This window comes from Ambystoma mexicanum, chromosome 9 (assembly GCF_040938575.1).
Source record: "Ambystoma mexicanum isolate Mex_15411 chromosome 9, UKY_AmexF1_1, whole genome shotgun sequence".
Classification (NCBI taxonomy): Eukaryota; Metazoa; Chordata; class Amphibia; order Caudata; family Ambystomatidae; genus Ambystoma; species Ambystoma mexicanum.
Window position 1 is genome coordinate 669,166,441 of NC_090931.1, and position 12,962 is coordinate 669,179,402.

General features: G+C 44.2%; 1 protein-coding gene across 1 annotated transcript in view; it reads left to right on the top strand.

Annotated features, from left to right (window-relative positions):
• Nucleotides 1–3,667: 3,667 nt before the first annotated feature.
• Nucleotides 3,668–12,962, top strand: part of KIAA2012 (KIAA2012 ortholog) — a 427,155-nt gene continuing 417,860 nt past the window's right edge. The window contains exon 1 of the mRNA XM_069615509.1: nt 3,668–4,011. The gene's annotated coding sequence lies outside the window, so the exon portion shown is untranslated. The remainder of the gene's footprint in view (nt 4,012–12,962) is intronic.

The following is a 12,962-nucleotide window of genomic DNA, read 5'->3' on the forward strand; positions in this document are numbered from 1 at the left end:
TGCTCCCAATGCTTCCCGAATGCTTCCCAAATGCTGGCTGCACAGAGGAACACAGAGGAAGAAAGCTAACCAGTGGGACTAGGCAGAGTGAGGAAAGCGGCAGGAAACTAAGTTTAAAAAAGTTTGTTTGTGTGTGTGCTCAAGTATGTGCTTGTGTTCGGGGGAACGGCCAACTTAATGTTGTGCAAGGGACTCCTGAAAACATGGTACAGGGCAGTGGCAATGCTGGCATATTCCGGGGCATAGGCATCATGAAAGCAGTGGCAATGCTGGTGTAGAAACATAACAATTGTGGGCGTAGACACCATGAAAACATATTTTACAGGGCAATGTTGACATATACTGTTGACACAGGCATCATGAAAATGTGTTTTGCAGGGCAGTGCTAGCATATATTGTGTCTATAGGCATTATGAAAGTGTTTTGCAGTGGCAATGCTTGTATATATCGTGCTCAAGCAGCATGAAAGTGTGTTCGTAAAGTGGTATGCTAGCATAAATTGGTCCTAGTCAACATGAAAATGGTAACAGCCAGCATGAAAACAGTGTACATTGGTAAAACTGGCATATATTATTGGGCATTGGCAACATGAAAATGGGGTTTGCAAGGAAATGTTAGCAGGTATTGTTGAGACAGGCCTCGTGATTTTTCTTTGGACACATTTAGTATGACAATGTGCTGCAAAGTGCTCCTGTGTACAGGTGGTGACCTGGTATCTATAATTCCCTTGCAGAACCAATTGTAAATTGTATTACTTAATCCTATTTTTCTGAAATGTGTGCTGTTAAAAGTGCCATTTCTACCCATTCTTTATTTTGGGTTAAGTGTGCAGGCAAGAACGCTTCAAATCTCCTTAAATGTTTTGAGATCACTCTCGGTGCTGAGTTACACCAACTCAGGTAAAATATTTACACCCCTGCGGAGGAGCAGCTGCATGCCTCTGCATGAAATACCCCAACCCGCTACCGCCTATATGTTGGAAGTCTGGGATCGTGCCGTGTTTGACACCAGCAGTTGTGCCAATGCTGCAGCGTATATTCGAAAGAAGATAGCCATTAAAACAACCCTGTCCAATGTATCCCCGAAGGGACGACAATCTAAAGGGAAGGAACTCACTGAAGGAATATGATAAGAGAAAAAAGAGAAGCTAATGACACCACACAAGACATGCGCAACGTCCCGAGATATTGGCTGAAGAGAATGCATGGATCCTACAGAAACTAATGACAAAGTAAAGAGTCAAGTGAACTTTTAAATACAAAAAAGATTACACGTGCACGAAAGTGCTGCAGAGAATCAACCGTTCAATTATTGTACAGACGCTGAAACAAAAAGTCATCATAGAAGCTGGCTATATGTAGTGAGTAGAATGCAGGTGGAGCCGCCACTGTAAAGAAGCTGGACATCGGTATCATACATTTTAGTAAGCCAGGACCCATGAAGAAGAGAGAGAGAATTGTGTTGCAGCAGGAAAATGCTGAAATTGTGGAGATGCATGGCAAGGCTGTCTGGCCTGGAGTCAAGACTGAAGAAGCCATGGTTGGCTATCTATTCTTGAAAGGAGTGAACGTACGAAGGATGAATCATCTCTTGTTAAGGTGCACAGAAAGAACACCAAGAGTGCCAAGTTTTATTCATTTAAGACATTTAAAACCTGCAAAAAGGACCAAATTGTGGCCTCCTGTCATGTGAGCCAAGGATGAAAATAGAGTTGAACTTGGAGTCCTAGAGCAACGATAGTGAGTGCTCGCACTCACATGTATTCCCAGAGACAAGGATGCTTTGCAGGACCAAGTTCAAAGACAATCTTCATGGTAGAAGGCATGGGCAAGGAGAGATGTTGGGCTAATTGGGTGGTGAGGTAGAACCAGACCCATCTCCTTGCACCTTGGTCTGGGTTTACGTGCTGCTAAGTGAACCCACTGTTCCAGACATGCCACAAGCATCCCAAACATTTGTAGAGGTCCGTATAACCAAGGGCCTTATAGTTTTACTACCAATTGAAACCGTGTACTTAAAGGTTTTGAAGATGACATGTGTTAGAGGTAGGCATATATTGTCCACCTGACAGTGGGCAGCCAATCACAATCCTAGGTCCTATGTAATGCATACTTAGATGTTCCCCTTAAGCCTTTTACAATCCCTAGTATGTTTTCACGTAGTATGACGTCACCTCCAGTGTATTTTTAGTATAAAGTTTATGTTTTGTGAAAAGATCGCTGGAAGAAATCGTGCGAACGTCCGTTGATGTCCATTGTAATTCCCTGTTTTCGATAATTGTTAATAAAACAGTACTTTGCCATCTTACTGACCTGGTTCGGTTATTTGGACTCTGAGTTATTGTGTGAACCCATGCATTGCATGCACATAACTAAAGGGTCATAAGCTTACCTGTGCAGGTAAAAAGAAGTTCCTCTGTCGGTGGACAAAAGTGTTTCTCACAAGAACATTGCAATGCACATTTTATATGGAGTTTTCAAACAGCCGAGACATTGGCCTGCAAGCAGTTTCTCATTCTGGAACTACTCGCGCGCATGACAATAAACTAAACTCGCGCCATGCGGGATTCGGAGAGACATACGTTTAACATGCAGCCTGGTTGTGGTGACAGTAAGCACCCTCGAATCAGAAATGTGACAGCTTTATTCGTCTGTGATACACAGCCTTGCTCTCCTGGACCTACCGTTACGATCCACTTCGAAATTCACAATTTTCTGACCCATTCTCCAGAGCGCAGGCCATCTAGTGACATCAATTATTTAAAGGGAAAAAGAACCCTTAAAATGCAGGTTGGTTGTACTGTTCTCTGGCTAAGGGCTGATGGAGCGTCATCCTTGAGTGGTTAGAGCAGCCTAACCACCAAGAACAGAGAAACCTAAGTCTATTAGAGCAGATGTAATCAGGGAAACGGCCTCGTTGTCAATTAGAAGAGTGGCCCATGGCTTCAGAAATCACTTTGGGGCTCCCGGAGGACTAGAGCCTAATTGACACGAAGGCCAAGGAGCTCTCCCTTGCTAGCATCTCCGAACGAGTCCGTCTGCAAGAGAGAATGCTTTATTTACCGTTGAGAAATTGGGAAATGGCGGGGTGCATTGATTTCAATCTAATCATGGCCGAGCGTGCCTTCCCTAAACACTCCGAAGCTTCCAGAATAAATGTTAAAAAAAAGCCCGAGGGTCTATAAAAAGCTTCCAGACCCAAACGAGGAGTTTGGTCAATGCAATTAGAATGACGGTTGCCGGACGGACCTGTGAGCTGAACAAATTACCTAATTGCCCTGCTATGCAAAGATAAAGCAATCTTCACGTCTCCAAAGGGCCCACGGTTCGTAGACATGGAAGTACTGATCGGACGAGAAGACGCAGTTCATTTAGAATGTATAACACGTCTTTTTTTTTATTTCTAATCAGCGGTAAGATTGAGATGTGATGGCAGCCTTGGGGGAAAGGATTAGCCCCGGCAGAGGGCCAGAAGACCGGGATAACTCAATCAGGGCACTGGCACTGGATTAAAACGGGGGAGGGGTTTTAGTAAACAGGAACTTGGAGAATTCCTTTACACCCCTAAAGCCTCTTTAAGGGTCTTATGCTGATAGGTTGAAAGCCGCTTATTTTGTTGACCTGATCTCCTAGTGAATTCTCTTTCATGCGCCTTCTGTGGCCGGAGAGCAGGCTTGGGTTTCAAGTGTTTTTTTTTTAATTTTTTTAACGTGTTTAGGAACAATTAAGAGAATTATTGAGAGCAGGGAAATAAAATGTCCTGTATCCCAGAAAGGCAGATGATAAATTAAGTTTGGGAGCGAACATACTTGTTCACAAACATAACAATGATACGACGAATTTGGCCACTGCTTCGGCTGCTCCTGTGCCGAGGACACGAACGGACCTTCATCCGAGATATTTCCTGGTCGATGAGATGTTTGGCGGCATAGAGAAAACGTGAAACTTCGGCGATGCGCGCGGCGAGGGAGGGTGCAGCTTGAAAGCGACGAGGGAGTGATTTCCCCCCAAAGTAAGTGGCACGCACGTGAACGTCACAGATATTTGACCACATCCGGTTCTGATAACAATGATGATAGTAACATTACATGGCCATTATTTTGGAATAGTCCCCCGCAACCGCAAAAAAAGGCTCCAGGTTAGGCATGTGTACCCAATCAATGTCGACCACTGTGCAGCTGTGCTGCTTATGTACATTTTGTGGCCACGCGTGTCATTTGCATTTTACCATCTGCATCATGCTTTAGCCCGCGCTTACTCTCCAACCTCGACATTCCAAAAGCCATCTTGTATAGTAACATTATTACCAAGCGCATAAATGGCCCATTGGGAATCCAGGTGCTTTAGTGATTTCTGGACGCCAACTGTCATGTGCAGCCCAGTCAACTACTCCTATCTTCTTAGCAGACTGCGCGCTGCATTTCTAGGGTTTGCAGGGATCTATGTGATCTCTGCGACCACATGTAATTGCGACGGCCGAAAATGCAGACTTTTTTTATTTTTACTAAACCCCCTTTACACCACATAGATATGTGGGAGGAGACCCCGCCACCTCCCCCGTATTTCTATAGTAGCCCATTTCCCCCCACATGTGATGTAAAGGGGGTGTTTAAAAAAAAAAGCCGGGCATTCAGGCCGTCGCCATTGTGAGGGTGACATTTTGGGCCATTTCTGTTTGCAGTGGTGTACTGGCCTACAAGTCCCAGCATGCAAAGAGAAGTATGATAAAAAGGTAGGACTGACTGAAGTTGACAAACATGCCATGGGCCCAATTGCCAGCTACAATGATTTACAAATCGAATGATATCAGATACTAACAAAGAACTTCATTTGCCCGCCAGACCTTGGACTAGCCACACTACACATAAACAAAGAATGAATACTATGTGCAAACACAACCTCTTCAGATGCTGAAGCACACGTAGAGTGAACCACCCAGATAGCCCATAAAACCATCAACAATGCAACTACATACCAAGATACCAGATTATTTTACAGCCACAGCTACCTGTGACTCTGGGTCCCTTATGGACACTAATCAGTGCGCACAACCAAACCCACCACAACCACACACATCACACTAACACAAAGTACTACCACACCCCTGAGGCACTGAATCCTACCCGTAGGTTGCAATGCATGAAGCCGCTCGCACAAACTCCCACATGCAAAACAACACTCACAGACACCAGTTCCTCCAGGTTCTGAACCTATCCTCTCACCCTATGCGCACTAACCTCCCAACTCCCTTCTCTTGCAGAGCCACGCAAGCGCCTGGATACTGCCGCTGGGTGGTAGCAGTGCGTGGTATAAATTAACATAACATAACATGTTGGATATTAAGCACTCATCTGGTCTGCTTGTATTATTTTTTTGTTATTTGAATTTCCTCAGCAGGGCCGTAACATGCACCCCTGTTGCCCTTTTAATGCACAGTCTTACACCATGCTTGTGATCTTTCTATACCTCTTTCTACTTCATGACATTTTTCAGAGGGCCCTTGTCATTCTGTGGTACACTACTGTTCAGCAACTGTAGATTTGCCTCCACATTATGCAAGGCTACTAGAACCAAAATGCAACTAAAAGATCCCTGACTGGAGAAGCTACTCACAGTTGACATAGATATGGTTTGAGAGAACCAGGACTGGGGGGCTACTCGCACCAGAAACAGGACAGCTTGAGATCTCCACTTTACCCTAAATATTGGGTACTTCGTGAACCCCCTTTGTAAGGATGAGGGGAAGAGATGCAATCTTAATAAGATTAGACTAGAACCTTCAACAATGGGGCCCTGCAAGTCTTACAACTGAACCACTGATTCTAAGAAGACAAGTCACGAAAGGCAAGAGGCTCTGTTGGGACGACTGAAACTCTGGCTTGGCTTGGTATTGTGCATAAGACTAGAAGACGGCTGGCCTGTGAAAGTATGTCTAGATTATTTGGGTTAATCCCCATTGCAATTGGCCCGACTCCTTTTCATCACAGCTTTAACTAATGAACTGGGAGTCACCTCTTTGGTTAGGACTCGGAGGAGGAAGAGGGTTGTGGGGGTAATGTCTAGGTTACTTGGGGTAATCTCTGTAGTCGCATACTCCTCCTACCTGGACTGATAGTCTGGGTAGAGTTAAACAATTATATTACTTTCTAATTGTTTAACTCTACCTATACTAGCAGTCCAGATAGGTTCCATGTTTAGGGGGAGTCTGAGTTACCAGGCATAACCTTCCTGCTGCTTCGATAACATTCAAGTAAATATAAAATGTTATTATAAAGGACCTGTACCACCTGATTCTAAGCAACCCCAATTTTGATGGATTCTAGGGAACGGAGACCCAGAGAGAGCGAATGTAATTTGCCCAGAATCACACAATTTGCTCAAGGAGGGAGCCCAGCATTGTATCTTATGGGTCTGGGTTTCATAGTGAATTTACCCACTAAGCCACATTGCCTAGTGGAAATACCAACAAAGAAATGCTGGAGCATTGCAGGAGTAGAACGCACAAGAATAATGCACTTTGATGTTGAGGAGAAGGTGGTTCCACTGTTCAAATCCATGTTTCAGATGCATCTGTTCACTAGGCCCCACTATCTGGAGCTTGGTCTTTTGAGAATCATATGGTATGTTTTATAGTTGTGTTGCGGGTGAAGGCAGGTCCTGTCATGCATTTGTAGGCCACACTCAGGATTTTTAAAATAATCCTCACTTTGAGGAGGCAAAGGGGTCCCTGGTTGGGTGGCCGCTTCTGTTTTGACTTTGTGCAATGGCCAACATAACATGGGCATAGTCAATGTTACTGCTTACAAGGCAGCCCACCCCTAATGAGGAGGAACCTGTGCAGATTTAAGGGGAGGTGAGATAAAAGCAGACAGCTGTTGCTGGATGCTTTGAAGGAGAGAACATAAATGTTCAAGAGATTTTGAGTGGGTTCCATAGCAGCAAAATATGTAATTGAGGTACACGCTTAAAAATATCTTGTTATCAGGGGGTGCAGTATTGCTCATGGAGAGTTCACCTACTTTTGTGAGGCCGACCTTTCTCGCCTTTGCACCATTGGATTGACAGTGGAGGTAGGGCTTGGTGATATGGACGAAAGGTCATATCTCTATATTTTTGGGCTGAATGGCGATATAAAATATATATCTCGAGATTGTTTATGTGGGTTAAATGCTCAGTTGTAATCCGCCAACTACATGGGAGATGCCACAAACACCTTTATTTATAAGACATTGATCAAAATAAAGTGCTAATACAGGGTTATCTTCCTGCTTCAGAATACACACAGCAGTGTAAATATCAAATTGTGAATAAAAAATACTATATATAATAAACATATGTATATATCTCGATGTTAACGATATTGTCTCATCCTCTATCGATTTTGCAAATATATCGATATATATATCTCCAAAACTCTATATATCGCCCAGCCCTAAGTGGAGGGTTATATACATATATATAACACCTGGGAGCTAGGCAGCGCCCGTGCTGCTTTGTGCTTAGGGTTTTCAGTCCCTGCTCAGATAATGTTTGTGGCTATGCATGTAGTAGATTAATTTCAGTTGCAAACCATCTACTGGCACCGAAATCAGAATTCAAAACACTAGCATCTATGGAAGGGAGCACATTTCTTTTGTATTTGAGAATACAGACGCAGTGGGTCAAAGTAAGCCTATTATATATACGGTTAACTAGATTCCGTGCACCCGGGGAGGCATGAAAATGGTCTCTGTGCTCAACTGCAAAAGTGAAATTATGTAAAAACTCAACAATTTCCAAATCTTCGTCTCAACGTAAGGCGAGTGGAGCCAGTCCAAGCAAGTGACTATTCTTCTGGGGGCAGACATCTGTGTAAAGGTAGAAGAATCGAGGCTATTAATAAAGGGGACACTTGTGTCTGAGATGATAGCTATGAGCTGTGAGCACATACACCAAAGCCTTTCTGGTACAGTCTGTCGGGGTCCTGTGTCGCACAGTGGCCAGGTTACATTAAGGCAGGATTATGAGACCCACCAAAGCACTGAAGAAAGCTGACAGAAAGGTTGTCACTGAAAAATGCCACCAGACAACAGGTGATACCTGGAAACAGGCCCACCTGTTTTTTTTTTATTTTCTACTAGCACCCTGGGAGGGGGCGCTAGCCAATTAGGAGGATTGGAATACGGGCTGTACTGTACGGTAAGAGCCTACGTTCTGAGCTGCCTGGGCAGCAAGCGCCCCTTCCCCACTCCCCCATCAACACTTAGAGAACCTGTGTACTTCCCTACAGGGTGCTAATAGTGTTTTTACTATAAAAAAAAAGAAACGTATCTTTGTTGCGTGGCCATGCGCCGCAGTGTTGATGTCAGCCAAGTTAATTTGCCATGCTGATGACATCACAGTCATCAACATGGAAAATGGACTTCCCTGACAGCAGCACTGTGCGTCAACGAGCTGCACACCAAAAGGTACATTTTTTTACAAATAAAAAAACACCATTAGCACCCGTGTAGAGAACTACACGGATGCTAATGGCGATATTAACCTCGGCGGCGGGCCGACTCTTGGTTACGGACTGCCGATCAAGTTAAGGATCAAGTTAAGGGCCCGAGCGAAAACATGGCCTCATTATTTTGGGATTTATTAATGGGAACCAATGGATAGGAATGGAAATCACATAACCATTGTTTATAAAGAGACGCAGGCCAAGGCATGCTTCATACGCTGCAAGTAATCTGAATCGCATCTTCAGTAACGCACAATCCACCTCCAGATGCTCATGCCGCTGCTTTCTGCAGGTTTGGTATTGTACAGTGCAGACAATATTCCAATGAGCAACACGGAAGTAGAGGAGATTTTAATCCTGAGAGAGTGCTCAAATTAGGAGAACATGGCTGAAGATCACTTCTTCCTAATCAGAAAGCAACAGTTTGTCACACTGGCAAAAAGATACTGACTTTTTCATGGGTTCCTCTTCAAGGGAAAGTGGAATTGCAAAGAAGCGGGGAATAAACCTCTCCTTTTATACACGAAACTAGGATAGGCTGGGCCTTTAAGGACTTCAACCTGAATGGTTCAAATCATTAAAATAATGGTTGGCATCAGTTTGATTCAGTCTTACTCCTACAGAAATTAGTACAGTGTCTTAAATGCTCGATTCAAAGCTCGACAAAAACAAAAAGAAATCCTCTATTCGTGGGTAGTCCAAGTTTATTCAAACCAGCTTGAACCGTGGGCTCCTTTTGGTTTGAATCATGTTCAATCATTTTCAGTCTGAACAAAGGCTATCCTAAAAATAAAAAATGAACACAGAGAAAGCTGACAAAAGTTCAAACTGAGTCAAGCCAACAGGCTATCAATTTGAGTAGACAGAGTCTCGGTTCAAATCTTTTGAATCATTTAGAATTTTAGATAACAAATATTTCAACCACGCAAGCCCACTTGAACAGTGACGAAGTCAGCTCCCTGTCTTCATCCAGTGGAACTGCGGAGGTGCTGTGGATACCTCAGAATGTCTCCACTCCAGGGCTGCAACACTGAGAAACTGTATGAACCGCAGGGCATGATCCAGTCGCTTTCTGCTGAGGAGCCCAACCCTTACCTATTCTATCCATGTCATGAGAACACTTAGGTCTTTTGGCCACCTCAAACACTGACTCTATGAACCGCAGGACATGATCCAGTCGCTTTCTGCTGAGGAGCCCAACGCTTACCTAGTCTATCCGTGACATGAGAACACTTAGGTCCTTTGGCCACCTCAAACACTGACTGTATGAACCGCAGGGCATGATCCAGTCGTTTTCTGCTGAGGAGCCCAACCCTTACCTATTCTATCCGTGTCATGAAAACACTTAGGTCCTTTGGCCACCTCAAACACTGACTCTATGAACCGCAGGGCATGATCCAATCGCTTTCTGCTGAGGAGCCCAACCCTTACCTAGTCTATGCGTGTCATGAGAACACTTAGGTCCTTTGGCCACCTCAAACACTGACTCTATGAACCGCAGGGCATGATCCAGTCGCTTTCTGCTGAGGAGCCCAACCCTTACCTATTCTATCCGTGTCATGAGAACACTTAGGTCCTTTGGCCACCTCAAACACTGACATGAGCACTATATCCATTAGCACAATATGCAGGCTTCCTAGCGAAATGTGCACAATATTCCTGGCAGTTACAACCAGAGCTGCAGAGCGAGCTGGTGAGCACCGACGTATATCCCGGGAAGGCACAGCGTGAAGACATATAGAGGGTAGGTCAGCACCACTATTAATGTCCTTCTTTCTCTGTGCTTTATTATTATAGCACTCAGAAAATTGGAACACTTATTGGTCAGTGGGCTAAGACAAGGTCCAGAAGCTTATTCCACACCATCCTGATTAGAACAATGATTATGTGTAGAAAGAGAACATTGTTGTTTCATGTGCTCTGCTGATTTGCAACAACCAGAATAGTTTAGAAATCCGATTTGAGCAGGTACGCTGATCCCGATTTAAAACAATAAACACCATGGACAGAAACAAAGGGTTTGGGGAAAGAATGAAATCGCTCCAGCAGAAAATTAAGAACTGGAAGAGCACAAAACTCTAAAAAGAGTAGACAAAGTAATAGCTACTAGAAAAATCACCTTCAGAGAAAAATCGCAAATCTGGTCACTCAAAGGGTTTGTAGGCAGCGAACTGGAGCACATTAAGAACCAGACCAAGATCAGGCCATACCAAGAAAACATGCTAAGGAAAAGCTCCTCCTGAGAAGCTGAAATACATAAAGCTCCCATTTTACAAACCCCAACCCACATTCTCCCACAATAGGATCCCCGAAAGCCTGGACTACAGCTCATTGGATTTGGTGGGCCAAACAAACACACCAAGAAAGAAACTGTCCAGGGGAAATTGCAGCACCTGAGTGTCAAAACAAGCAAGAGGATGGGTATGCCTTAGAACACATCATTCCTTAAAAAAAACTCATTTTACATGGAATTGGAGGTAGATCAGCAACACTGCTGAACAGCCAGTACTAGCTTGCAAGCGAACCCATGTTGCTGATGTCCAACCCTTTTAACCTTGAAATGGTCCATCTCAATGGAAGGCAGGATTGGTCTGGTGGGCGAGAGACCACAAGGACAGGCCAGGAGCTCTGGAGTAATGACAGTGTGTGTCAGAAAACTAAACCAAACTGGGCTAAAAACACAATACTTACAGAACCTACAACCCTCCAATGATCATCATCAGGACCCAAAGAATGAGGGCAAACAGTGAATTAACCGAATGTAAAAAAACAAATGGAGAAATTACCAAATTGTTTTGGTCGAAAAACAAAAATTCCTACTTGCCTTTTGCACCATTTTTTTTTTAATAATGAGGGGCGAGTCCCCCGACTTACCCCCATTTTCCCTACCTTAACTAATACCCTTACCCCACCGCACGCCTATATTTTAATAAAAATGTAACAATATTTTTTTTTTTAAATCAGCCAATTCGTCCTTATTGTTTTAGGGTTCTGTCATTTTTACGGATACACAAACTGTGGGATAACATACAAGAATGACCTTGGGCAATGGAGAGAGCAGCACTTACGAAGCAGCTCCATAATGCAACTTGGTCCAAAACAGAGACGGCAAGCCATTTCAATGTGAGAAAAGGAAGTCTAGTCACGTAACACCAGAGCTCCTAATGGCATAATTCAGCAGCAACGGAAACCGTGTAAAGTCCCACTCAGCTAGTCACCTCCCATAATATCTCTGATGAGGACTAGGCCAAGAGAGTGCATCTTTTTCTTGTTCCAGATTCCAGCGGAAACTCCATCACCAATAGTTCACGTACATGAGAAGACTCCTGTCTGATTCAATCAAGACTAGTAAACTTGTCTGGGAGGAAAAGTGCAGTACCTTCAAAACTTCCACCAGTTCTTTCCAGATATACCTGTGAGGTACCCCCCTCCCTTTAGTCGAAAGGTATTGAAAGGATTCCCCACAACCCACACAATATACATCACTAGAAAACATTACAAATTGAATAAGAGTTAAGATTCATATTTTTGAAGTGATGAGTTTTGGCCAACCACCAAGTGTCTCAGTAGTGATTGACATGAAGCTGCACCAGAGGTTTCAAACATGCTCGTCAACATGTCCTCCTGGCCTGCAACTCACACTGGAAACCATGTCCTGGAATAAAGCACAGGTCAGATGAGCCCTTAACCCAAGGACCTAGGACAGGGGTCTGCAAGCTGTGGTTCCCCAGAGGATTTCGACTACGACTCCAATGATATTCCACCTGTGACTATACTGGCTAGGCCTGATTAGAATCTGAAGAGCCAACAATTGCTGACCCCTGACCTACAAGAAAGACTCCCCAAAGGTTTCTAGATATTAGCTTCTGTAAACACCAGGTTCTGCAAAGGATATGGGGTGTTTGTTCCTAATATAGCATCAAGTTATGCTGCTAAAGAAGTTTGCACCGCCTTTTTTGATCCTAGTGCACTGTTTGGAGGATTGAGGGCTAATTTATCAGTTACAGGTGCATCAGGATGCAGAAGTTGTGAAGGACGTCTAACACCAGGCGAGAACCATTGATATTGATATTTTATTTCTATCGCGCTCGTACACAAGTGTTTCAGAGTGCGACAAGGCAAGGGAGGGGAACAGAGGAGAACAAAACAGCGATCTTACTAGGCCCAGTGGCATTGAGAACGCGCAAGTGCATGCGAGAGGGGGAGGGGAAAAGTGCATGGAAGGGGGAGAAGTGGAAAGTGCAAAGCAGAGGATAAACAGATAAATAACAATAAATAAATAATAAAGGCAACAAACAGTGGTAGTGCAGCCAGCAATTTGCAAGTGCTATGTTTAGGGCAGCAGAAAGGGTAGGTCTAATAAGTGCAGAAGAACAATGGGGGGGGGCTTTATGGGTACAGATACAGACCCCAGTGCAAGGGGTGGCCCGGAGGCAGTGCGGGAGGGTGGCAGGGTGAGCAGGTACCTGGGCCCGGAG